General features: G+C 40.4%; 2 long non-coding RNA genes across 2 annotated transcripts in view; both read right to left on the reverse strand.

Moving 5' to 3' along the window:
• LOC135300867 (uncharacterized) overlaps positions 1-23,913 on the reverse strand; it is a 159,613-nt gene that overhangs the window by 24,645 nt on the left and 111,055 nt on the right. The window lies entirely within an intron of this gene.
• The window catches only part of LOC135301384 (uncharacterized), a 35,477-nt gene continuing 13,597 nt past the window's right edge, over positions 2,034-23,913 (reverse strand). The window contains exons 3-4 of the long non-coding RNA XR_010363148.1: positions 12,337-12,456; positions 2,034-6,638 (exon numbers count right to left, since the gene is read on the reverse strand). This is a non-coding gene — a long non-coding RNA (uncharacterized LOC135301384). The remainder of the gene's footprint in view (positions 6,639-12,336; positions 12,457-23,913) is intronic.

The raw sequence follows: 23,913 nt of genomic DNA on the forward strand, positions 1-23,913 counted from the left end.
AGCTGTAGCATTTGTCTAACAGTCTGAAGACACATTTGCCTGTTAGGCTCAACACTCCTTAAATATTTTCTGTGGTGGCTAACAGTTGACCTGGAGGCCTTATAGTTATAAATAATCCTAATTATTATTATATAACTAACATATAACTAATTATATAACTAGTAGTTATATAACTTGACCTTTCTAGGCCACTGGGGACATGGACAGCTATTGGCCAGTTAGCCAGGTGGCAACTAATTCAGCCAATCAGAACTAACCATGCAGACTTTTGGTAACTATTTTTTAAGTTATATTTCAGAACTGCACTCAATAAAAATTTACTATTGCTACATGAACTTTGTCTGTCATGTTGCGTCCATCTCTACTGCAACAATTTTCCAGCCCAATCAAGTCCCTCATCTGGTTCATTGCACAAATAACTATGCTGGCACAGAGGGTAGAAAAGAGCAGCAGAAAATTGTGTGGCAAAATACTGAAGGGTAAAGTGCTTCTTATGCCCTCACCACTGGCAGTTGAAAAAGGCTGAAGCTACACAATGCAAACATGGAGTTCATGGAGTTCATCACCACGTCCTTAAGAGCATGACTGCCTAGTTTAGTGGTGGATTTGGCAGTGTTAGGCTTATGGTTGTACTTGATAATCTTAAAGGTCTTTTCCAACATAAACAATTAAGTGATTTTGTGATCTTTCTGTGATCTTTGTGGTATCCTTCCTCAAGGTCATTAGGATGTGGTATTTTAGATATAAGCACTGAAAGGCCCGTGGCAGTACATTCAGGAGAATGTCCAATCTTATGAAATAGTCAATAAAGCGTAAACACTAGGTGACAGCTGATCAAATAGTAAGTCTACACATATTTAGCAGCAATTTATCTGTAATGTGATAAAATAATAGGAATAGCTTTAGAGCAGTAACTCAACACAACATAGCCATCAACTAGCTTCTGTGTGTAATAAATATAAATCCCCAAACCTGCTCCTGATATTCAGACTTGAAGTGAAAAAGTCAGAGCTGTTTTTTTCCTATCCTGCATGTGATTACAGTAACAATGACTTCAAAACAGACTTTTGTCTGACCAGGTATTGTGGCTATTATTATCCTTGACAGAACTCTGGTCTGACTGCAAGAGAGGGAATTATCCTCTTTGATTCCAAAACCATATGAAACCCAGCTGATGTTTTTTTGAGAGTTTAGAGACGCACCAACCTGACACCTCCTGGCAAAGTTTAATCCACTCTTAGAATAATTTAGGTTGAATAGGCCTCTAAGATCATCAAACCCAATCCTCAACGTAACACTGCTGAGTCCACCACCAAAGCATATCTCTAAGTGCCAGGTCTACACGTCTATTAAATACCTCCAAGGATGGTTATTCTCTACTTTCACCTGGACAGCCTTTCCTGTGCTTGTCAACCCTTGTGGTGAAGAACTTTCTTCCTAATACTCAATCTAAACCTCTCCTGGTGCAACTTAAGGCCTTTTCCTCTTTTCATTTGCTACCTGGGAGAAAAGGCCAACCCCCAAATCACTACACTTTTCTTTCAGATGTTTGAAGAGAGCAATAAGGTTAGTTTTTTCAGCTTACATAGATCATGCCTGATGCATATTGGGACCTGTGTCCTTAGTTCAAAGGAAGACTATCTAAGAGGTAGGGTAGGAGGGACAGGAAGAGATAAAGAGCCATTACCCAGCCATTATCACCTGTAGATTGCTGTCTCCTGCAGCCACTGTCTTGGCATGGTGATCGTCTGGCAGTTTCGTCAGAATCTGCTAAGTCATGGAAATGGCACAGACAAAACTTCCATGATGGAAGATATAAAAAGGTCTGTTTAAGCAAAAAGGTTGGGAAGCTGACCCAAGAGCAGTTGCACTGAGGCTGCTGTGGTTCCCGGTGTGATACCAGGGATACCTATGCAGTGACAGAGTGGGAAGGATGAGCATCTCCCCACCCAGCTAGGTAACTATTCTGCACATTGGTCCCTAAGTTGAAGTTGTTAATTACAAGTTGTGAATTACAAGTTGTAAATTACAAGTTGTGAATTAGAAACCTCACAACTTACGTGATGAATTAGTGAATTCACATGGCAGACTACTCTGTGCAAAGGCAATTGAGCCCTTGTTGGTTGTGTTTCTTCCTTTCTTTCTCAATGAGCTTATAAAATAAAGCTTTATTTACAGAGTACATTGCTCTGTGAATCTGAAATACCCAAACAGACCATGACAGCTGTCCTCAAAAGTTCATTTTATTTCAATATGACTTGGTCTATTACAGCACAGAAGAGTTGATGAAAATTTGAATTAATTAACTTTAACTTATTGTGAAAAAGTAGATAATTACAGAACATCCAACAGCTGAATCCTGATACACATGAAAGTTTGCCCACAGCTAGACAGACAGGTGAGCCTGGGAAGCTGTATTCACTATTTTGGTCACCTAAGATGCCTCTGCAACCAGAAAGATGCACACATTTATTATTTTGATTACATTAAATACCCTTGAAACAAAAGAATTACAGACCCCAAATAAATTTGTTTTAAAACCAGACTGGACTAGATATTCTGTTTTCTACTACACATCTGCTATCAAAGCCTGTAATCTAATAATTTCTTGTCTAAGTTTCCCTGTATGGTTTCCTATGTGACATTAGAAAACTTCTATAATGTTTTTTTTTAGAGACATCAAAACTTATACAGCACAGCTGCTTGTGGAGACTCTGTATTCAATTATATTACTTTGTGCTCTATACGATTAGACTAGAGTGAACCATCTCAATTAACCTCTTTCCCAGCCTTTTGTCTGTAACTGCTTCCCTTATAATCACAATAATTATCAGTGCAACACACTGGGAGCACTTTTTAAAGGAGACTCAGTTCTTCCTCTGTGATTTATTTACAAGCATCGTCTCAGGCCATGAATTTGTAGATTATTGTATGGTCTTTCTCTAGGAATACAGCCTGTGAGTATTACTAATTCCCTGTAAAATGCTTGAGAAAAATACCCTGAGTTTGAGCTAATTCAGTGAATTCTTCTGACAGTAAAAAAAGGGGAGGAAACAGAACTGGGATCTATCCCACTAGTACTCTGTCATGGAACAGACTTCTCTCACACCAAGCAGTCCCTGAGAGCTACCAGAGAAGGTTAGATGCCAGGAGGATGCTTTTCTTTTTAATGCTCTGTATCCCTGGTTCATTATGACATTCCTTGTTACAGTTCTCAGGAACTGTAACAACACTGTAGGTGCTGTGTTGCCAGAGGAGAAGAAGAAGAAGAAGATCCTGCCCCTCAAAGCTTCCTGTATCCCTAAGCAATGCAGGCAGGGTAAGAGAGAGACCCTGGCCAGGCACACACCAGTGCCAACAGCCACAGCCACGGATCCGTGGCTGGAATACTGGTGGTCTGCTGTGCTCCCACTCTGCCTTGGGGTGAAAGAAGAGTGTTATCAGGGCTGGTGAAGTGAGACAGCCAAGAAAGTGGCAGCCAATGTGGTACTGGGAGCTGTGGCACAGCAGCAGTGGTTTACAGGAGGCACTGGGGACGGCAACCACACTGTTTGCAGACAGCTGCCTGCACACACATGAATGGAGCCAAAGAAATGTGGCAAGAGAAGACTAAACAGACGGTCTGTCACATCCTATCCCAGGTCTGCTTCTGGTGGGTAGCAGAAGCAAATAGCCACTGACAGGTTAAAAGAAACAGCTCCCTCCCTAGAGCTGTTAATATCCTTTACCCTGGATGGAAAAGAAGCAAATTGTGCAAATTCACACCCACACACACAAATGTGCATACTATCATTATCCTATAGCTCTTAAGATGCTCCACCTCTGGAAGCAATTTGTTGTAGTGCAGACTCTTGTTTAAAACAAACAGAAGGGTCAACCCAAACACAACTTGCTGACCATGGATGCACACTCCTGGTTAGGTAGGATGTTCCATGCTGTGCTCCTGGAGCAGCACAGAGATGGGACCTTCAGGTTTCCCAGCACCACCACAGCAGAGTCTGGCCAACACTTGTCTTCTTATGCTTCTCATGTAATATTTCCTACTCCACAGAATAATACAAGATCTTCCCTAAGTTAGCAGCATCTTTATTGAGGTTCTGCTACTAAATACCCTATCTAGCAAAGTATGGCTGTTTTTGTCTGTTCAAAACAGCAAGCCAACAGCAAATGTTACCTTCTTGGTAAAAAAAAGTCACTCAGCAGGCATCTCTAGCTCTGAGTTACTACATTTTCATTTGGGCTGGAATATTCTTTCCCTGTGGCAGTTTTTAACATTATACTTTCCCCTATAAGTAGCTAGCAGCCAAAAATCAAAGGATGCATTTCCCAAATAAGTGTCAAGCCTTGAGCATCTGTTGAGACTGACCCCACTCCTCACCAGAGAAAATTAGTCCCAGTTTATGTTCTTTGAGAGAAGTCTCACATCACCATAAAATCCCAGAGCAATTTGTCTAACAACTGTTTACTACCTCCAACATATATTACTGGCAATCTTACCCTCAAAGAGAGAGGATTCTGAAATGTGTAGTAGAAGAGCCACATACCCCAGGCAATACAAAACCCCTGCCATAAACTCAGCTGGGGCCCCTTACTCCATAGTGGATCTCTGTCATGCCAGGGGCCAGAATTTACGGACCAGTGAAAGCCCATGCCATGGTTCTATCTGATTTTACCTCTAATCTGCACGCACTCTTTGTCAAAATCTCAGTTTCCAAAATAGCCTGCTGCCCAAAGCATTTTCAAATTTCATGTAATCCTCAGTTATTCATGTCAAACATCGGCCAGGGCACTGTTTTGGTCCTTCTAACCAAAAGAGATGCACAATTCATTTCAGCATCCTTGGTTATAGGGAGGAGAACTTACTGTTGTTCCAATGAAAGACCCCCTGCATCCAGCTGGCACTTTCCCTGCCTCCTGCAGACTTGTAATTACATTCCTGCCTCCCTCCTTACATTGCTGCTCCTGAGCTCCCCAGCTCAGGATCTGTCACTTTCCAGCTATGGATTTGTTCTGGTTGACATCCAGTCCTGGTTGAAGTCCAGGGCAGGGTTCACCAGTGCTGATAAGCAATGAAGTCTGTATAGCCAGAGGGCTCAGCCAGCCTGTCCCATATGGCTGTTTGTATCCCTGGACAGGCTTTTGCTGCTCATCAGGCTGACCTGATTCCCACAGTCTCTGCTTCTCTATGGGGTTTCTTCCTAAGGGCAATTGCTCAGGCTTGGGAGAGCTCCACACTGCAGCTCCAGTGCACATTTTGGAGTCCTCTAACACATTGGGGACAACAGGCTTGAAATCCCTCCCTTTGAAGGGATGGCAGTAACCCAAAATCTGCCTTTTCTCCTTTCTGAAGGCACCTCCTTGCAGCTTAATAATAGTGCATTTTCTAGGAGATTTTGCTCCTTCAACCACTGAAAACATTTTGGCTGCAGAAAGCAAGCAGAGAGGTCTGCAACCTCCCTGGGCCTTGCAGCAGGTCAGCACACACAGACACAGGCTACACTTAGCTCAGGATGTGTATGGTGCTGTTGGAAGTGCAAAATAATGACTTTGAATCAAAAGTTCAAGGAATCCTTAGGAAATTGGGCTTTAAATTGCCTGAGACACCTGCAACAGGTTGCTCAGTAAAAGGATCTACAAGAAGTGAATTGCCAATCTCGCCAGGCTGAGCTCTGCATGAGGCATGCTGACATATTTATGCTGGATATAAACTCAGATGGAAGGAAATTGCCACAAAACCCTCAAACATGAAAAGTCATAAAGGATCTAAGTATATCTAAAATTTGTTAGAGATGAGGCAAACCTTAGGTTTGTTAAGCTACAGAGGAAGATTTCATCCAACCAAAAATCCCAGTAATCAAGTTCAGAGAGGTCCACACATGGTGTTGGAAATTATACAAAGTTTGAAATCAATTTATATAACTTTAGTCAGGGACTTTGTTCACCTTTGCCCGGGGGAAAGGAATTGAAGCTTCTTTTCAAAGGGCTGTTTCACCATTCAAGGCCTGATGAGCTTAACATCTCAACAGACTGGAAGTAATACAGAAGATACAAAAAAGATAATGATTATTAATGAACATCAACTCTAAACATCACCCCTGGCATGGTTGGAGACACCTGGCTGGGGAAAAGATAGATAAGAGAAGGAAGAATGAGACATTAACACAGAAGGCAAAGGGGTCAATAACCAATAGGAAACCAAATACTAAGAACTGCATAACCTGGGGCCAATGAACATTGAACCAATGACTTTTTCTGGGTTTTGATTGCATAAGTATATGAAAAATCTAGTAAAGAGTCATGCGTGATGGAATTATTTTCTCTGCACAACCTGGACAATGTGCGAATGAAATTGTTTCTGTTGCACATCCTGGCCAGAATAAAGCAATGCCTTGACTCTCTAACACTAAGAAGGTTGTTGGAAAGATTTTGTTTTTCCTGCAGGACAACCCATCCTGGCCCCTTTTGTCTTCTGCTGAGCTGCCAGGAAGGGCCCAGACAACAGACATAAGTGGAGATCCTCAGTCCAGTGTGAGGTTTCATCCCCAGCAGCAACAACAGTTTGGAGGCAACCTCAAGTCTCAGTGCCCAGTGCAGCCATCAGAAGGAGATGCCAGCCGTGATTTGTATTCCTGTTGCCTCTGAGAACAGTGTAACCAGAAATAGGATCAGTGGGGACAATCTCCTCATCAGGAGGAAAGCATTAGCCACAGAAATGAGCAATGAACCTATAAAAGAATCTCACTGTCGAGGGACCCATCTGGCTCTTACCAGTGAGAATTTGCATGGCTCCCAAGCATTTACAAGCAGAATTAATAAGCATCTCTTTATTTCATCAGTTCTAGGCAGTAGGAGAACCAGTTGATTAGTTTGCTTGTTAAACTATTACTGACATTTTATCCTATAGATCTCAAACAATCAGATCTTGATTATTTTTGGTCATGTAAATAAAGTCCTTAAAAGGATTATTTCCAAGCCTATTTATACATAAATGCAGCAGTATTTTCAAACCTCAAATTCCCAACAAACTTAACAGTATGTTTTCAGTCACATGGCACAGGAAATGAAGAGGTTTTATGGGGATATTTAAAACTCACTTTTGCAGACAAAGCAGACTTAGAAAGCCTCTTTCAAAAGGGTGATGTTTTCAAAGTTTGAAGGGCTGATTATGAGCCTTGAAACAACATTCATCCTCCAAAAATAATATCACTTTTAGCACGTGCAGAAGATTAAAGGTAAATGGATGGAAGGATATCAGTTGTACAGAACTTTGAAATAAACCCAGATTCCAGCTTTGTAGAGAAGTTCACTGGAAATTCTTGCTGAGAATTCTTATTTCCATAATAAAATAATAAAACAGACATCTTCCAAATGCTCTGGATGCACTACAGTGGCCCATGCCACAAGTACATATACTTTGGGAAAAGCCCAGATTACCAGGTTTCTGGGCCAAGGAGCAAACAAACAGGAACATGGACATTTCTGGGCAGAGAGGGACTCTGGCCTGAAGGACTGTGAGCTTCCCTAGCAGAGCCAAGCATCCTCAAGGCAAAAGGTGTTTAAAGAGCCAAGATGCCAAGCTAAATATGAACCTTTTATTCCTCTCTCCTTGCACAGTTTCACACTTGTGTTTTAACTGAATGTCCCTGTTGAGGTGGGGAGAAAAATCAAAGCAAGTCTAGGAAGAAAGTGTATTGACAGGAACATCTGATCTAAAAAGGCACAGTCAGGATTTACATTACTCCTCATTAGCCTATAACTGTATTACAGAATAAGCAGAGGAAGGCCGAGGCACAGCTGATGAAGAGTCTTAACAGTATCACACACCAAATTACAGGAATTTTCAGATCATTAAGAAACAAAACTGAAATGTTCTTCCTCATGAAAAAGCAAAATCAAAAGAAACCATGTAAAAATAGGAGAATATATCATTGAAAGGGCAGGAAGAATATTTCAGAATCAATTCAGTAGCAAGAAGAAAAGTTCTGGGGGATATTTTTCCACAATCATTCAACACAAAGGAAAAATAAAATATTGAAACAATGAGTAAATGTAGGTTGAATTCACTAAATCCTTGGCTGAAAAAAAACTTAATTTATAGATTTCTGAAGATGGTAAATATTTCCATTCCAACCATTTGCAAGTAAAATTTTGTGACTTTTTTTGTTCAAAGTGTTATTCAATAAAAAAAAAAGACACAAGTAGTCAGAATGCAAACATCCCATTTTGGGGGAATGAAATATTTTGGTTCATTCAAGGTTTTGGCATAATACATTTTTGGTTTCCTTCTGCCAAAGAAAACTTCAGAAGATTCCGACTTAAGACATTTTTTCCTGGTTTTTTTGGTTTGGCTTCTGAATAAAAAAAGATTCCAAACCAGTATTTGCCTGGATCTATTAGAGTCATTGAATGAAACCATGCCAAGGTAACATAATTTGAAAATAGCCAAAATTAAGATGCTAAAGCATCAGATTAATCCAGAGCAGCTGTGTGCTGTCTTGTGCTTGCTGACTGCTGAAGGAAACACAAAAGGAACGATGCAGTGCTACATGTGATGGATTCTGGAATAGGAGTATATATTTGGAGCCCAAAGGTGGTGAAGGATGTCTCCCTCTGTCCTTTGCTTTTTCTCCCTAGGCTTCTGGCCAAACACACCAGTGATATACTGCTGCTGAGGCAGACGGGTGCTGCCTAAAACTTTTTTAAAAATGGACTTCACTGACAAACAGTGGCTGCCTTTTACTAGCACAGGTAATGTCTTGGCCTTCACAAGTTATTTACTGGGGCTGTGTGTAACATTCTTCATTTCAAAAGACATAAGCAATTTAGCTGTGAAGTACTTTAGATTTTTGTGTGCTCTCACTTGTAATGCTGAATGTCCTCCGGTAGACAAGATGTGATGGCTCATGAGATTAGGCACAGCCTCCTGCTGCTCTGTGCTCCCATTCCTGCAGCTCCCGTGGCCATTTCTGCCACCACTGAGGCCACCACTGGGATCACTGAACTGCCACCAGCATCAGGAAAAGTAGCATGTTTCAATTCATTTCACGCGTATTTGGCAAAACTAAATTTTTAGAGCTCATTTCTCAGTGGAAAAAACCCGCAAAACAACATATCGCCTTCACAAGGAAATGTATGGAGACAGAACAAAGATAAGGAATAACAAGTGGGAGCTAAGAGGACAGTAAATGCAGGAGAAGTCCTCACAGCATTCAGTTTCCAGTATCAGCAGTGTTCCTATATCTCAATGACATGTCTGGGGCTTGGGGGATTGAGGGCAGCATTTGCTGCCAGGTGAAGGGTTGTTTCGTGCCCCTTTTACACTTTTTGCTATGTATCTATCACAGAACGCCTCTATCTTATGTGGAATTAATAAACAATGTAAACATCAATAAAAGAGACCCCTTTTGGCTAGTGCTCCCTCAAAACCTCTGGTTAATGGTTTCATGAAAAAAACAAGTAAGACACTGTGTGTTATGCAGCCAAAACAGAAATAGTCCTCCTGACAGAACAGTAAACAAAAGAATTTGTTTGTAATGGAGGAATAACAGAAATTATAAAGTAAAGACAGGGAGCAGAGCACTTTGATATGCATGCAAGAGCTTAAGAGTATTATTTTTGTACTGTCATGAAAACTGTAAATAGAATAACAAGGAGTGATATTTTCAGTGGTTATTAGCACATTCGACAGCACACATGACAGCCATGAACCTTGACAATGATATAAAAACTTGCTTAAGACCATGTAGGAGGAGATAAAGTGATTTAGAACAAGATTTAATAGTCTGGTGAACCTCAAATTACTATGCTACAGTTTACTAGAAAGGTCCAAAGATATAACAAGGAGAAAGAGAACTTAAGAGTGAAACATTTGCTTTTTCATATTTAGCATGGTGGCAGGATAACTTTCAAATATATAATGGTACAATTTGTGTTTAGTCATATTTTATAAAAATTCTCCATGTCATATATAGTAAGGCAGTAATAAAGCAGAAATACCACCATCAAAAGGCAAAGGCATTGGCTCAAACAAGTTCCTAAAAGATCTTACAAAAAAGCTAGGTAATGTGCATGCAGTGGCATCCTCACATCTATTCCCACACTTCTGTAAGCAGTCCCCAAAAGAACAAGTTCAGATTTAAAAAAAAAAATTATATTATTTCAAGTTACTATTCAGCGCATGGCACAAACAACAGGTGAGGTTTTCACTTTGTGTATTTCAGGTTTACAGCTGAAGCACAAGTCAAAACTCTGCAGTCAAAGCTATCTCAGATTCACCCACTGTGCTACCCTCAGCAGCTGCTTTTCAACAATCCTAAATAAGGAATATAAAACTATTGTTACATCTACTGAACTTTTCTCTTTTGAATCTGAGCAGTCAGTCAAAATTGTTGATATGGTACTGAAAGAGAAAGACAACTGCATTTGTTCAGAGAACATAATACCTGAATATCCATTTTCAAAGACACTTGTATTCTTTGGAAATGAACATAGATTAAAGTCTTAAGAACCTTATCACCAGAACTAGCATCGATTCCCAATGTTGTCATGAGTGAAACAGAATGAGAACCAAGTCTGGAGACCCTCTCTTTACCATCAGTCTTGTCAATTCAGCATCCTCCTATCTGCAAGCAGTTTTTTGCCTGCCAGGTACATTTTGCCCAGAGTATTTGCTCCACATAGCTTACAGGATGTCACTGCAAGGACATCTATGCAGGACAGCATCCTTCACCCCAGGGACCTGCTTCCTCACCTGGCTGCATGCTGTGAGGAGCCCCAGTGATACAGCAAGGGGCTGCATTTAAACTGCCTTACAGAAGCCTTGAAAATAGTTATTAAGGTGCTTTGTATTCCCATTCATGTCGCTAGTTACTTGTATCAGGCAGATCAGACTTCTGAAGACTGCATCCTATAAAAGTAGATGAAACCTGCAGGCTTGGGGTTGCACTGCTGGAGCTACAGAGGGAAATGACTGTGTCAGGTACAGAGCAGATGCTGCCCAAGCCAAAAATGTAAATTGCTATCTGTGGTACTAAGATTTTAAGATTTTTGGTCCAGGAAAAGCATCTTCCCCTTTATAAACCAAGGTAAAAAAGCACTTCCAAACATGACAAAAAAAAAAAAAAAAAAAAAAAAAAAAAAAAAAAAAAAAAAGGCAGTCTATGATAAATTATGCATTAGCTTTCTGTGCAAAGTCTTTCAGGTGACAGAGAAGCAGATGGTTTTTGAGTCATATGTACATATGTTTCTCAGCAGAGCTTCCTATGGAAGTTTCTAGGCACAAAGAACAGTGAAAAGATCAGATAAAATCCTTTCAAAGAGGAAGAGGAAAAGATGTCATTCCATTGACAACTTAAAATATATTAATCAAATACTGGAAAAATTGTTTCAGCATATATTTAAAGCTGAGCAGAAGTTTCCTGGATTGAGACACAAATGAATATGAGGCATTGTGTCTTTTCTTTTTAGGTGTTCTTAGGTGGGATTTCACAGGGGGTCCCTGAGAATATGCTCATAGAGTGACAGCAAAGGCCTTGAAATTGCAGGCAGAGAATGACTTCAGAGGGAAAAGCACAAACATGAATTGTTGAGAATGGTCAGTGAAGGACTGCAACCTGAGAGCTGGGCAGGGTTTGCTTCAGGGTGCAACAAAGAAGTTGTAAAAAAAGGGAACAAAGAACTTATATTGAACAGATATAAACCATCTCATATGTAGAGAAAAAAATGAAATAATAAAAAAAAAGGAGGAATACAAAAAAAAAAAAACCCTCTGCAAAATGGTGATTGCAGGAAGTGGAGGGTAGGAGGAGGTGCCTTGCACTGTGCCATCCCCCCACCGCAGGAATAACAGCATTGTGCCTAATCAATACTTATATACGGCAGATCCTCTCTCCCCTTCTGTGGAAAAGGAATGCTGCTCTACTGAAACTATCCATCAAGTGTTATCTTTTTGTTCATGGGTTAAATAAACTAGGATTATAAAAAGCTGTGCACATGTGCATGTGTGGGTTTTCTGCTCTAGCTTTCCAAAGCAAGGTGGTAAAGACCACAGCACCTGGTCAGAATAAAGGTGGACACAATAAATTTTAAAAAGTTAATTTAAAATATAAAATATTAAAAAAAAAATAGAAATCTACAAAACCTCTAAGTATTTAAAGGTTTATAAAGCCATTAAAGCTTCAGATAATGAATAATAATTCATTACACAAATGAATTAAATGAACTTAAAGGTGCATTTTCTTGCTCGAGGAATTCCTGAAATGAAGCTTGGCAAATGCAAAGAACCTATGAAAAAAAAGGCATTAATTCCAGAAGGTTCTGAATTTAACAAGTTTCTACCTTAACATGAGATGAGAATTATTATTCTGTCACTCCTTCTGGATGATACCAAGATGCAGACGCCGAGCAGGGTGCTGGAGTGCGAAGATTTGCTGTGCCCAGAGCAGCTCCTCGTTGCACCTGTTTATGATCGATTGCCTCATTATCATTCGCTCAGCAGGAGGGAAGACAGCTAAATTCACATCCATAGAAAACTGAAAATTCCCTGGCCTTATTAATGCCTCTTTTCTTCCTGTGCAGCCCTGCATGCCACTCCCTGAGCACCGGGAGCTTTGTTGTCTGCGTGCTTCATGGCAAAGAATTGCACCACAGAAGTCTCCAAGCTGCAGGGATGGCAACTGGACATGATAGAGCACAGAAACGAGAAGCTATGCCCATATGATGTGTTGGTATTTTGGGAGTTTTTTCAAGTTTTTTTTCCTTCCCAAGATGGATACATCTAAGCAAGAGCAAGGACAGAATAATATATGGAAAGGAAGGAAGCAGGAAAAATCAATATATTTTTCACAAGTTTCCATAAATCACAATAAACCATCATTATTTTCATCTCTGCAGCCAAGTGGGCTCTGTGCTGCAGTGCAGAGACCCAGAGTTTGGACTTCACACCATGGCTTTCTGCTTCTTGGGCTGGCAAGGGCAAGAGACCAAGTCTTGCTGGGCTGCTCCCTGGAAACATGCAAGGTCAGACTGGAGGGGGTTCTGAGCAGCCCGGTCTAGATGAAGATGTTCCTGTTCATTGCAGAGGGTCGGATGAAATGATCCTTAAAAGTCCCTTTCACCCCAGCTGTCCTATGAGTTTTTGATTCAGAGCTGCCCAAGGCTCCAGGGACCTCTCCAGGCACTCCCTAAATTGATCTGGGGTATAGCTTTTAGGGGTAGGCTCCTAAACCCTTGGAAATGCAGTTTTTACAACTGGAGTATCATAACACTGAAAATTTCTGTAAATTTCATTTCATTGGTACTTATGTTCCCCCTCAAATATTGGCAATCCCTTATCTCTGCTTGCCTTTAGTTCTCTCTCTTTTTTTTTTTCCTTTACACTGCTGAAAATGAAATTTATTTGCGCACAGGGAAAGCTCAGCAAATAGTTAAATATATTCACCTAAAGAGCCACATGTAAGAATCATGCATGCAGAAACTGGTAATTTTTATATGGAAATAGCTGACCAGCCACAAGTCCCAAAATAGCAAATACCCACTGAAACGGTTGTACCACTGGAATATGTTTGCATAAATTATTCACAGGCTAATTCTGAATATTGAATGTGTACAATGTTAAGGCAGTCTGGTAAGGTCTGCACAGATTCATTTTTCTTTTCTGTACAGATTTTTATCACATCATGATGAGTCTTGTGGTCTACTCATTTCTCTCTCTACTCACAGTCTTGCTGACAAAAGGTGTAACTGAGTATTCCTGTCCCACAGCCCCCCTTGAAGGCCAGAGTCTGATCAATTCTGAACACAAAGAGCATTAAGGTTAATAGCAGCAAAATGGTTAAATCAGGATTTCTTCATCAGAACAACTGCCTGTCTGCTATTAGCAGATTCTATTAGCTTGATGCTGAAAATTCTTACAAAAATGAACTCTGAGAACTCACTTGTTTTATTTGCTACCATTGGACTGTGCTATCCTTTTGCATGCCTGGATCCTATGCTGACCAGTCTGTATCAATCTGTCACTTTCCCAAAAACTGCTCATGTCTGTAAGATGAAAAAAAGTACCAAATGTCCTTTAAGAGGCAGTTTGACACCACTATTTATTTCCTGTGATTGATTCAGCACAAGGCAAAGGAACAATTTCAGTTCTTTCCTAGACTGAAGGTACACAAGACAAATAAATATTCCTTTCTTAAAATTCATGGAAGATGAAGTTGAGGATCCTCTTGGTTCATAATGAGCAGGAATTCTATTCTGACAAGTGCAGAGAACGTCAAGGTACTTAGCATCTAACCTTAACCAATTTCCATGGAAAACAAATGGGCATTATACCTTGAAGGATCTGACACAAAAATATTTCCCTCAGGTCTCATAAGTAATCAGCTGCAGAAGATAAAACTGAACCAAATTTTCCAAGTTCCAGGCTGGCAAACTAATCTCTGGACAGGTTCCCTCTCCTGTGTGTTAAAACAGCAGCCTGGAAAAGAAGCCATGCTCTGCCACTTGGTTGAGTCTTTGACCTTGTCATAACACAAAAGATCCACGGGACTTCTTGGGGCAAGCTATGAGAAGAGGATATGATATAGATATATATTTCTATATGGAGTAAATATTTATTGTAGCATCTTATTGCTCAGAGTCACTTGCATGGGTATTCACTGCTACAAATGTCACTAATTCCTCTTGGGGTGTTTGGTTTGGCTTCGGTGTTTTTGCTTGTTTGAAGTCTTTTTCCCCATCCAAGTGTCAGGGATCTCAGTGCTGGCACGGCCCTGCCAGATGCCACAGTGGCGACTCCTCAAGGTGAGGCAGAGCAAGCCTTTCACATTGGGAGCATTACATAGCAGCAGTCCCACATGCTTTGCCCTATTACTGCTAAGAAAGCCTGCTGAGTACCCCAAGGAGAAGGGGCTGCATCAGAGCAGCAGCCTTCTTGAGCAGACAAGACCTGCAAACTCAGGGGCAGATTTATCTTAGCCTTTCTGGCATGTCTGTGTTCTCAGGAACTTTATACTTTCCTCTACAGGGGCCCCAGAAGACTTGTTCTAGCCCACAACGAAGACATAAGCAGGAAAAAACATTTCAAGGTGACTGTTGAACTGTTTTCTAGGCTTTCTGCCCCACTCTGTAGGCTTACTTGGGAGAGTGGTGTAAAGCACAGAGACAGGAAGTGCTCCTGTAATCCCTGGGATTTACGTGTAAAAATCCAATCCTGGTTAGCTCAGCCTTCTTCCTCTCTAAAGAAAATGTACGAGCCTGGATTTGTGGGCTCTAGGAGTAAATTCTTTAAATTACTAAAGGCTGATTATTCAATGTGGGAAAGAAATCTGTTCCTTGGTAAGTTTAGGACTATTGAATAAATTCCACAGTCAAACACAATCCTTAATCTTAATCCTTCATTTCTTGATCCTCACTGCAACAGCAGACTAAATTCTAATTAGTTTATTTTCAATTTAATTGTTCTCACATGAAATATGCAAAATCTGAAAGATTGCTTGACAATATATTCAGAAATTACTTAAACAAGGGCTTAATCCCAAGACTCCCAAAATCAAAATTTTCAATGAGTTTTGGATCAGTCGCTGCATAACACAGATTTTGTACAAATATCTAAACACATTTTGTTGTACAGGAAAAGTCTAGAAAAGCTCCCATCTCCCTGTAGAGTTGCTGCCTTAAGTTCACCCATTGTTTCCTAAAAATAATTTGAAAGATGTTTTATTTGGAAATTATTTTATCAGCATGTTTGGTACATAGTATGTTTCTCCTACCTCTCTGTTTCAATTACTACTAGTATTGTTAATAAATCACAATTAGTTGCTATGGAGATAATTAAGTCTGCAAATAAAATATTGTGACTGATCATCTGAAGCAAATAAACAATAAGTACCAGGAACAGATTAATGCTAAACTAACAATGAGTTTATTTCCATGAAAATTGTGTAATCAGGGGAAAAAAAAGAAAAAAAAGATAAAAAAAACCAAAACACACAAAAAACCCCCAACCCCAAAACAACTAAATCACTCTCTATATTCATCTCTTTCTGGTGGTCTCTGGGAGACACCGTGTTTACTAGAATGTTGTACTTAAATCTGAATGTTTATTAAATCACATGATAGGTCTCCCAAGGGCAGGGCAATAATGCATTGCCACACCACATGGCTGACAGCCACACCAGTCAAAAACAAGCACTAAATGTGCTGCATGTACACACAACTGTCTCTACCAGTTTATTTGAAATAGGCTTGCAGAGTTGGAGGCAAACCTTAGCATTGATGCAAATGTGATTTTCAGCATGAAAAAAGTTTTTTACCTTGAGCTGTGAATACAACGGTATCAAGCCAACAAGAGTATTTTGCTTAGAGTAAATCTGGGGTTTCTTTATGGTGAAGAAAGTCTTCTAGGAGAAAAAGTTTGTCATCTAGGAAGAAAATATGGGTTTTGGGCATGGCTACATGAAACAAAGTATTTCTGAAAGTGAGATGGCAGATGGGTGACAAACCCTTGGGAAAAGATTGAAATCAGCATTTTGATTAAACTATATTTAAATGAAGCCACAGAGAATAAATTAGGTGTAAACATTATATCCAGAAAGGATCCCAGGCAACAAATTAGGTTAAATGTTTTTTCCCTGAACAGAGAAATTCCTGTTTAAGTTCATTAAAGTATGGGTGGATAAAAGAAGAGTTTTCTTCTTAGTTCTCTCTCTAAATTCATTGTAATTGCATCACTGACATTTGTGCTATGTAAACAAGTTCTCATTTACATTTGCTTTCATCTTTTCTTCTGTTAAATGTGATTTCAAGAGAGCTAGAAAGCAACTAGGCTTGGGTGTAGTAAGTCTTACAACTCTCTGTGCTGGCTGGTGTGATGCCATTCCCAGGTTCTCCAGAAAGAAAAGCTGTGCTCTTCTGGAAATCAGAGGGGTCAGGGCTGGTGCCAGCCACTCATGGTGTTTGCACAACAGAAATGTCCTTCCCCAGCAGCAGGACACTGGTGAGGACTGCCAGCACCCTGCAGCCTCAGAGTGATTTTGTGACAGTGGCCCCCCTTCTCCACAAAGTTTAGGAAGAAACTCATTCACATCAACACCCTCTACAAAGTTGTTAACCATCTGTCATTCCCTTTCCTTCTTTCCCAAATTTCATAATAGCTGTTAATGGAATCAAGTACAATCTCTCTCTGTCATAGGTGGTTATGGTTAGAGTCTCATTTGCTGGTGCTTCTAGAGCAATTCCTGATCTGCTGATTAAATTGTCTTTTCAGCACTTCATGAAAACAGAGAAGTAGTTTTACAGAAGTAAAGTCAACATCTGAGAAAGAAAGCTGCTAAGAAAATCTGAGATTTTGAAGCCCAGGGTAACAGTGAAGACATTTATAAGCAAAACATTGAAGAGATACTTGTGGAAATAGTCCTTTTCTTTCTGCATAGTCTGATGCATCGCTTCAAGCTTAAGACTGTTTTGACTTTACAGATCATGTGCATGATGTAAGACTGTCATAGCCCTGATTTTTCAATTTCAGCTAAAGTCAGAGTCTCCTGGATTTGCTTTCAGGACAAAAACAATGCTAAAATACTCCAGAAGATGATATTCCTTCTCCTTCAACCCTGCCATCTAGCCTTGCTTAGCAAGTTGTGCTTTTCACCGAACTTTTCTTTCACCAGTGGTTTTCAAACCATACATCCAAAAGCAAGTTAGGTAGATATAGGATAGCATCTGATTAGAGCCTCTAGCATCCTAGACACACTACCTTTACCAGTGTTTAATAGTTGCAAAATCTCATTCAAAATGGAACATTTTCCGGTAAAGTAGCAAGCCATGTTTTACATACATTCAGCTGGAAAACCCCTGAAGAATAACTGCTGAGACTTCTAAAAGCCTATCCAAAGCACAGGAAACCACATCAGTGAATGAGAAAAACTCTACCATGCCTCAACACAGGCAAAACACAATCATGACTTGCAATGAGTCAGTCTGAAGATACGACCTTGAGGCTTGAAGCTGAGGAAGAAATTTCTACATTGAAGTGAAACTGTAAACATTTGTTTTCTACTCCAAGGGTGTAAGAGTACCATCTGATGGTGTGATTCTATGTGAATTGTCAGCTCATCTGAATTTAGCTGCCTAAAAGCAAAACTTCAACTTAGTGTCTAAGCCTCTCCCCTGATGTCTGCACACGGACAAAAACATTTTGGGGGAGTGATTCAATCCACCTATTTGGAAGACCTAGAAATGATACCTTAATTTTTGGTAGCTAGTGGTGGGTCTGGACCAATGGCAAATCTTCATCAGGTTTACTCAGGACAACTTTTGAGGTCTATGGGGATGGTACACAACTGTCAGTCTCCAGTTGCACTGACAGGTTTTAGTTACCCTGACCATCTTTTTGTCTTCTCTGGCACATATGGCCATTGTGGTTTAGCTGTGAGCCCTCGAGATTGACATCAATAACCCCGTACCAAGCTGCATTAGCAAGACTTGACCCAGCATCTTAAATAATTTTGTCCTCCTTCTTTTCTATTTGGCACTCATTAGACCACAAGTGGAGTACCATGTCCAGTTTTGGAATCTCCAGAAGACAGACAGACATTGTCAAACTGGAATGAGACCAGGAGAAGACCAGTAACATGGGACCACTGGAGTCCTGGCTCACACAAGTGTAAGAAGTGAGACACGGGGCTTGTTCAGCCATAAGAGGAGGAAAACAGAAATCTGTTTTCCTATCTATAAGATCTGAGGAGAGATCTTATCGCTGTTTTCAACAAACTGGTAGTAGTCTGCAGAGCAGACAGAGAAACCTGCCTGGACCTACACAGCAAAACACAAGAGGCAAAACAGTGCTACAGGAAACAGACGCAAGTTGTAACAAGAGATATCCCATTTGGATCTTAACAAACACTTTTCCCCATCAGATGTGGTCACCTGTTGGCAAAGTTACTCTGAGAAGCTGCAAAGTCAATGTCTTTGAGCTTAGGGACCAACAGGACGATATCATGACAAGCTGACCCAGCTCATCATGCCCTTGGCAGGAGGTAGAGCTGGATGAAACCAGAAGGTTCCTTCCATTAGTCTCTGTGCAACTCAAGGCTCACTCACCTTCCGATAAGTCCAATTCAGAGGTCTACCAACCTCAGTGTGGGTTTTCTATCCATTCTATGTCACTACCACTGGAAAATGAGAATAAAATCCACGCTTGAAATGGAAAACAAGTTTGATACATATATTATAAAAATTTTAAGTAACATGTTTCAACCTTTCTGAATAATTTCCCAGGCCAATTTTTTTTTTGTTAGTCCAATCCTAGATGTGTTGAAACCCCTGACTTTTCTCTCATCCCTGTTAGTATATGCATTTGTGGAAGTAAAATTATTAATTTCTAAGATTGAGTGCCCAGATTCTCCAACATATGCAAATAATAAGCGAAAATTGAAGTGCTCAAGCTTTTGTTGTTTGTAAGGGCTTTTACAGCTCACCAATATAGAAAATGAACAAAACTCAAAGGTGCAAAAAACAACTGGACACCCATAACGACAAGTCTGAAAGAAGGTGGAGAACTTAAAGGCAATTTTCCTCTCTACAGCAGTTCCCAGCAAAAGCAGTCAGGAGAGGGGAGGAAATCCAATAGAATCTATTTTGCATTCAGAAAAGCAAAAGCAGAATTACTGAACGAGTGGGGAGAGAGAGACGGAAGTGAAAAAACTGGACAGTGTTCAAGGCAGTAATGGTTGTGAATGCTAATGCCCTTATTGCAATTCCCAACTCAGCCAATTTAATGTGATGACAAACAGAAATGAAACATAACCCTGCATCACACTCCTACCATAACATCATGACACTGTACACTACAATTTAAAGATAATTAACTCACTTCATCATCATATTTTGCTCTTGCATCTGTAAAGTATGCCAAGAAGATAAGAAAATTCTGCACCAAAGTAGAATTAGTGATTCTCAGTAGTTTCCCTCTAAGGGTGTGGCAAAATTTTCCTTCTACACAAATTCATGGTTTTGGGTTTAGCATTTTTGAATACATAGCTTTGTTTGTGTCCCTTATTGCAGTACTTCTTCCATTAATTGAAGAAGAATATTTATATAATCTGTGTGGCAGTTGCTGAGGTTATGGAATATGCTCCATATAGAATCTAAATCCCACAATCACAAAGGGCAAAGATTTATGTTACAAAGGTTTTTGTCCCCAGTTTCCTTGCTTTGCAGAAAAACAGTACTTGCTACTCTCTATTGGGATAAATATTTCTTTGTTCAGAGCATGTGGCTGTCCTATGGCACCTGAGCAACATTCAGGGTTTGCTTAAATTCCATTGATTTAGGACAGTGCGATCAGTTCCAGAAATTTGCAGAGCTTAGATGAGGCTCAAAGCTCTCAGAGCTTTGTCAGAAATATTCCTTCCTAAGCAAGTTTGATTAAAAACTGGCTGTTTCACAGAAGATTCTATGAAGAGCTCAGTTAAGGACACTCCTTTGTATCTCCACGGATAAGATGTTTGCTTTCTAGGAGTACATGAATGGGAGAATGTACACAGTTTCCAAATCAGGTAAGGCTGTTTAACTTCCAGATTGCTAGAATGTATCAGCATGTTTTCTTACTTTTATGAATAATTTTCCATCTCAGATGGATTGATGTTTTTGATGTATTTTCTTGGGAATAAAAAGCCCCAAAAACCTACCTTGGAACTAGCTTCTAATATTAATTTTGTTATCACTGTCCAAAATATTGTCAAGATGAATCTCTCAATTATCCATTATCATTTCCACTATCATTGAAGACAGGTAATGTATCTTGGGTGACTAAAACAGGCAGAAATTTCTGCTGTCCTCTCTTTGCTTTTATGGCCTAGCCATGCCAGAGTGAAAATTAATTGCAGATTTTTCCAAATCTGCAGTGGCTATGCTTTCAAACTGTCCTGGTTTTGCCTGGATAGAGTAGCCCTGCTTTCCTGGAGGTAGCTAAACATCCACCTGCCCATGGGAAGTGGTGAATGAATTCCTTGTTTGACTTTGCTTGTGTGCATGGTTTTTGCTTTATCTATTAAAGTCTCTTTATTTTGGCCCATTGTTTTGCTCACTCTTCTGATTCTCATCCCACAATGGGGGAAGTGAGCAAGTGGATGTGTGGGGCTCAGCTACTGGCTGGAGTTAAATCCCAGCACAAACACAAAGCACTCATCATGTCTCAGACATGAGCTCTGCAGACATCACACAGCTTTTTCCATTCACACAGCTGGAGGAACATGAGTAATGCTGCAACACAAAGGTATCAGTGTAGTAAATCTCAGTTCCAGACTGTATTGGAGGAGGCAGAGGGCAAGTGTATTTCAAAGCAGGGCTGATTTCACCCACTGACACTGTTGTTTCTGCAAGGACTAAGATGCACAGGCCCAAGTTTGGCATTTGAGCACGGCTCAGATGTCTTCAAGGTATCTGGCCATGATTACTTGCTGTGTAGGAGGACAAGGTGTACAGTTATCAAATCCTCGCCACCTCTTCAGGGCTCTTCACAAGTTATTTTTGGATACATGTCCCCTTCAGGAATAGCAATTGTGATTCTCCCTCTCTTCTCTGTGTCTCACCTCTGCCAATCAATATTATTTCCTCACTGCTCCTTCTCCATAAAGGGGTGCCTTATTTCCAGTTTTTTATCTTCCCATTATATCTCTTCATGGCGGCAGACTGGCCTTGTTTTTTGGCTGACCTTTGTTTTCTTAATTGCGGTGTCCCTGACAAAACCTTATGGCTGGGTTGGGATCTTGACCTGCTAATTGAGGTGCTCTCAGCACACCTCTTATGAATCCTTCACTTTTTTTGTTACTGGATGACCCCACACTCAGACATATGTAGGCTATGGTGGCCCTTGGGCCACCAACAGACCCTTAGGCAATCCCTGGTACAAGGCACCTGTAGGCTTGGATCAGACTGAGTGGAAACAGCTAAACTGAAAGAAACCTCAGTATGGGCTTTCATCCTAGGCCTTGGTCCTTGCCTAAGGCTGTGCCTGTGCTGTGCAAACTCCCCTGCCCAGCCCAGAGCTCTGCCTGCCCAGGCATCTCTCACCTCACCCATGGGATGCCTTGGCACCTGCCCAGACACCCTGCTAAGCCTTGTCACCATGGCCATGAGGTGCTGGCCCTCACCCTTCCAGGTCATTAATATTTGCTACAGGTCCCCATACCCTGGTCATGTTAATTAAAAACACATTAAAAATATCCTGGTAACAAAATGAATGCAGATGCTCTGGAACCACATTTGTTCTCAACTCTCCTCATAGCACCCAGCAATTAGTGTTACTTCTTGTCTGACTTTGCTTTCCAGGTTCAAGACTCAAAGTTAGTTTGATTGAAAGTTTTTAAATTCATTTTCATATACACAAATAAATTATTTTTGTTTTGAATAAATTTAATCTAGTCTACCCTCAAGCACTGGAAAATAGATTACAACCTTTTTCTATACCAAATTACCAAATTATTTTGATTAATGTAACAGATTATGTTTAAAATATTTTCAGCAATAAAATAACATTTTTATTATTAAAATATGTTCCCACTTCTGTAAGAACTTCATTATCTCACCAATATGGCTTAAGGGGTTTTAGGAAGGTTGCTCAGAGTAGACAACTCCAACTGAATGCACTTTTCCACAACAAATAAAGCTTTACATGTTGTTTTTCACTGAACATTTTAAACCTCAAAAAAAATTTGCTGTTGTCCTGAATCTCACTAAATCCCTTATACTCACTTTTCAATCATTAGGGTTCCATAAAGCAGTGGAAATTTTAGGCAGCTAGTCTTTATCACAAAGCTTGAGGAAAACCCTTCAGTGATTAATTGCTTACTACAGATTGCTTTCATTGTTGTTACTGTTCATTTTACAAGTATAAACCTTGTATGTTGAATTTAATGCCATGGATTTAGTCTCTTTGACAGAAAAAAAAAGTTTTATTTTAATCCTGTTTTGGAGATGGTTGCCCCATGATCTGGGACTAGAATTTGAGTATCACTTCACATAGGAAATGCCTCTTTGCCATACAGAAGGCTTTTAAGCTGTGGCATTCCTGTCACTTCCAACATAAAATACATTCAAACCTCTGGCAACTATTAAGTTGGTGGTTGACATGCTTCTCCTTGCACTGATTGATCATCACAGTTTAGGACCATGCGAAATGCACAGCCTCTTTGAAATTTCTAGACTGGGATCCATGAAATTTGACAAAAACAAACACACAAACACCACCCCCACCCTGTAAAAAATAAACCACAAAAGGGTGAAAGACATAAAAGACGTACTATTCTTTACCAGCCATAAGCTTCTTTAGGGTTGAGTGATCAGACAGAGTTCATTTCCTCTTCCCTTTTTCCATAATTTCCTCTTTTCTTAAAGCAACAACTAAGGATTCCGAGTTGGTAAAAAAACCTGAGCTAAATACTAGAAAAGAGAAAACATGCTGTGTTGTGGTTCGTTTTGGGGGGGTGGCACCCCGGGGTGTCCCCGGAGGGCCCCCTAGGCTGTGAGTTGGCTGGCAGCAGCAGCAGGCAAGGAGACTCCACACGGCTTCTGAGGGTGATGATTAGAAGAGGGTTTATTGGGGGTCCCATCCCCGGGAGCAGCACGGTTACTGAGGGAAAAGGGGGGAAAGGGGAAGGAGGGGGAGCCGAGGGGAGGGAAGGGACAAGAGGGGAGGAAGGCTAAGAGAGGGGAAAAAGGCTAAGAGCAACTGGTCTCGCCAGCAGTTTAAGAGGGAGATTGAAAGTGCGCATGGAAGCAGACTTGTGCTAATTGGATTACAGATACAGGATGGTTCAGGGCAGGACCGCAGGCTTCAGATATACCATACATTTTGGAGGGGTGAGACAGAGCATACCATTTAAATAAAATGCAATACTGCACCTCACTCTTTTTTCGTTA

This window comes from Passer domesticus, chromosome 5 (assembly GCF_036417665.1).
Source record: "Passer domesticus isolate bPasDom1 chromosome 5, bPasDom1.hap1, whole genome shotgun sequence".
Lineage (NCBI taxonomy): Eukaryota > Metazoa > Chordata > Aves > Passeriformes > Passeridae > Passer > Passer domesticus.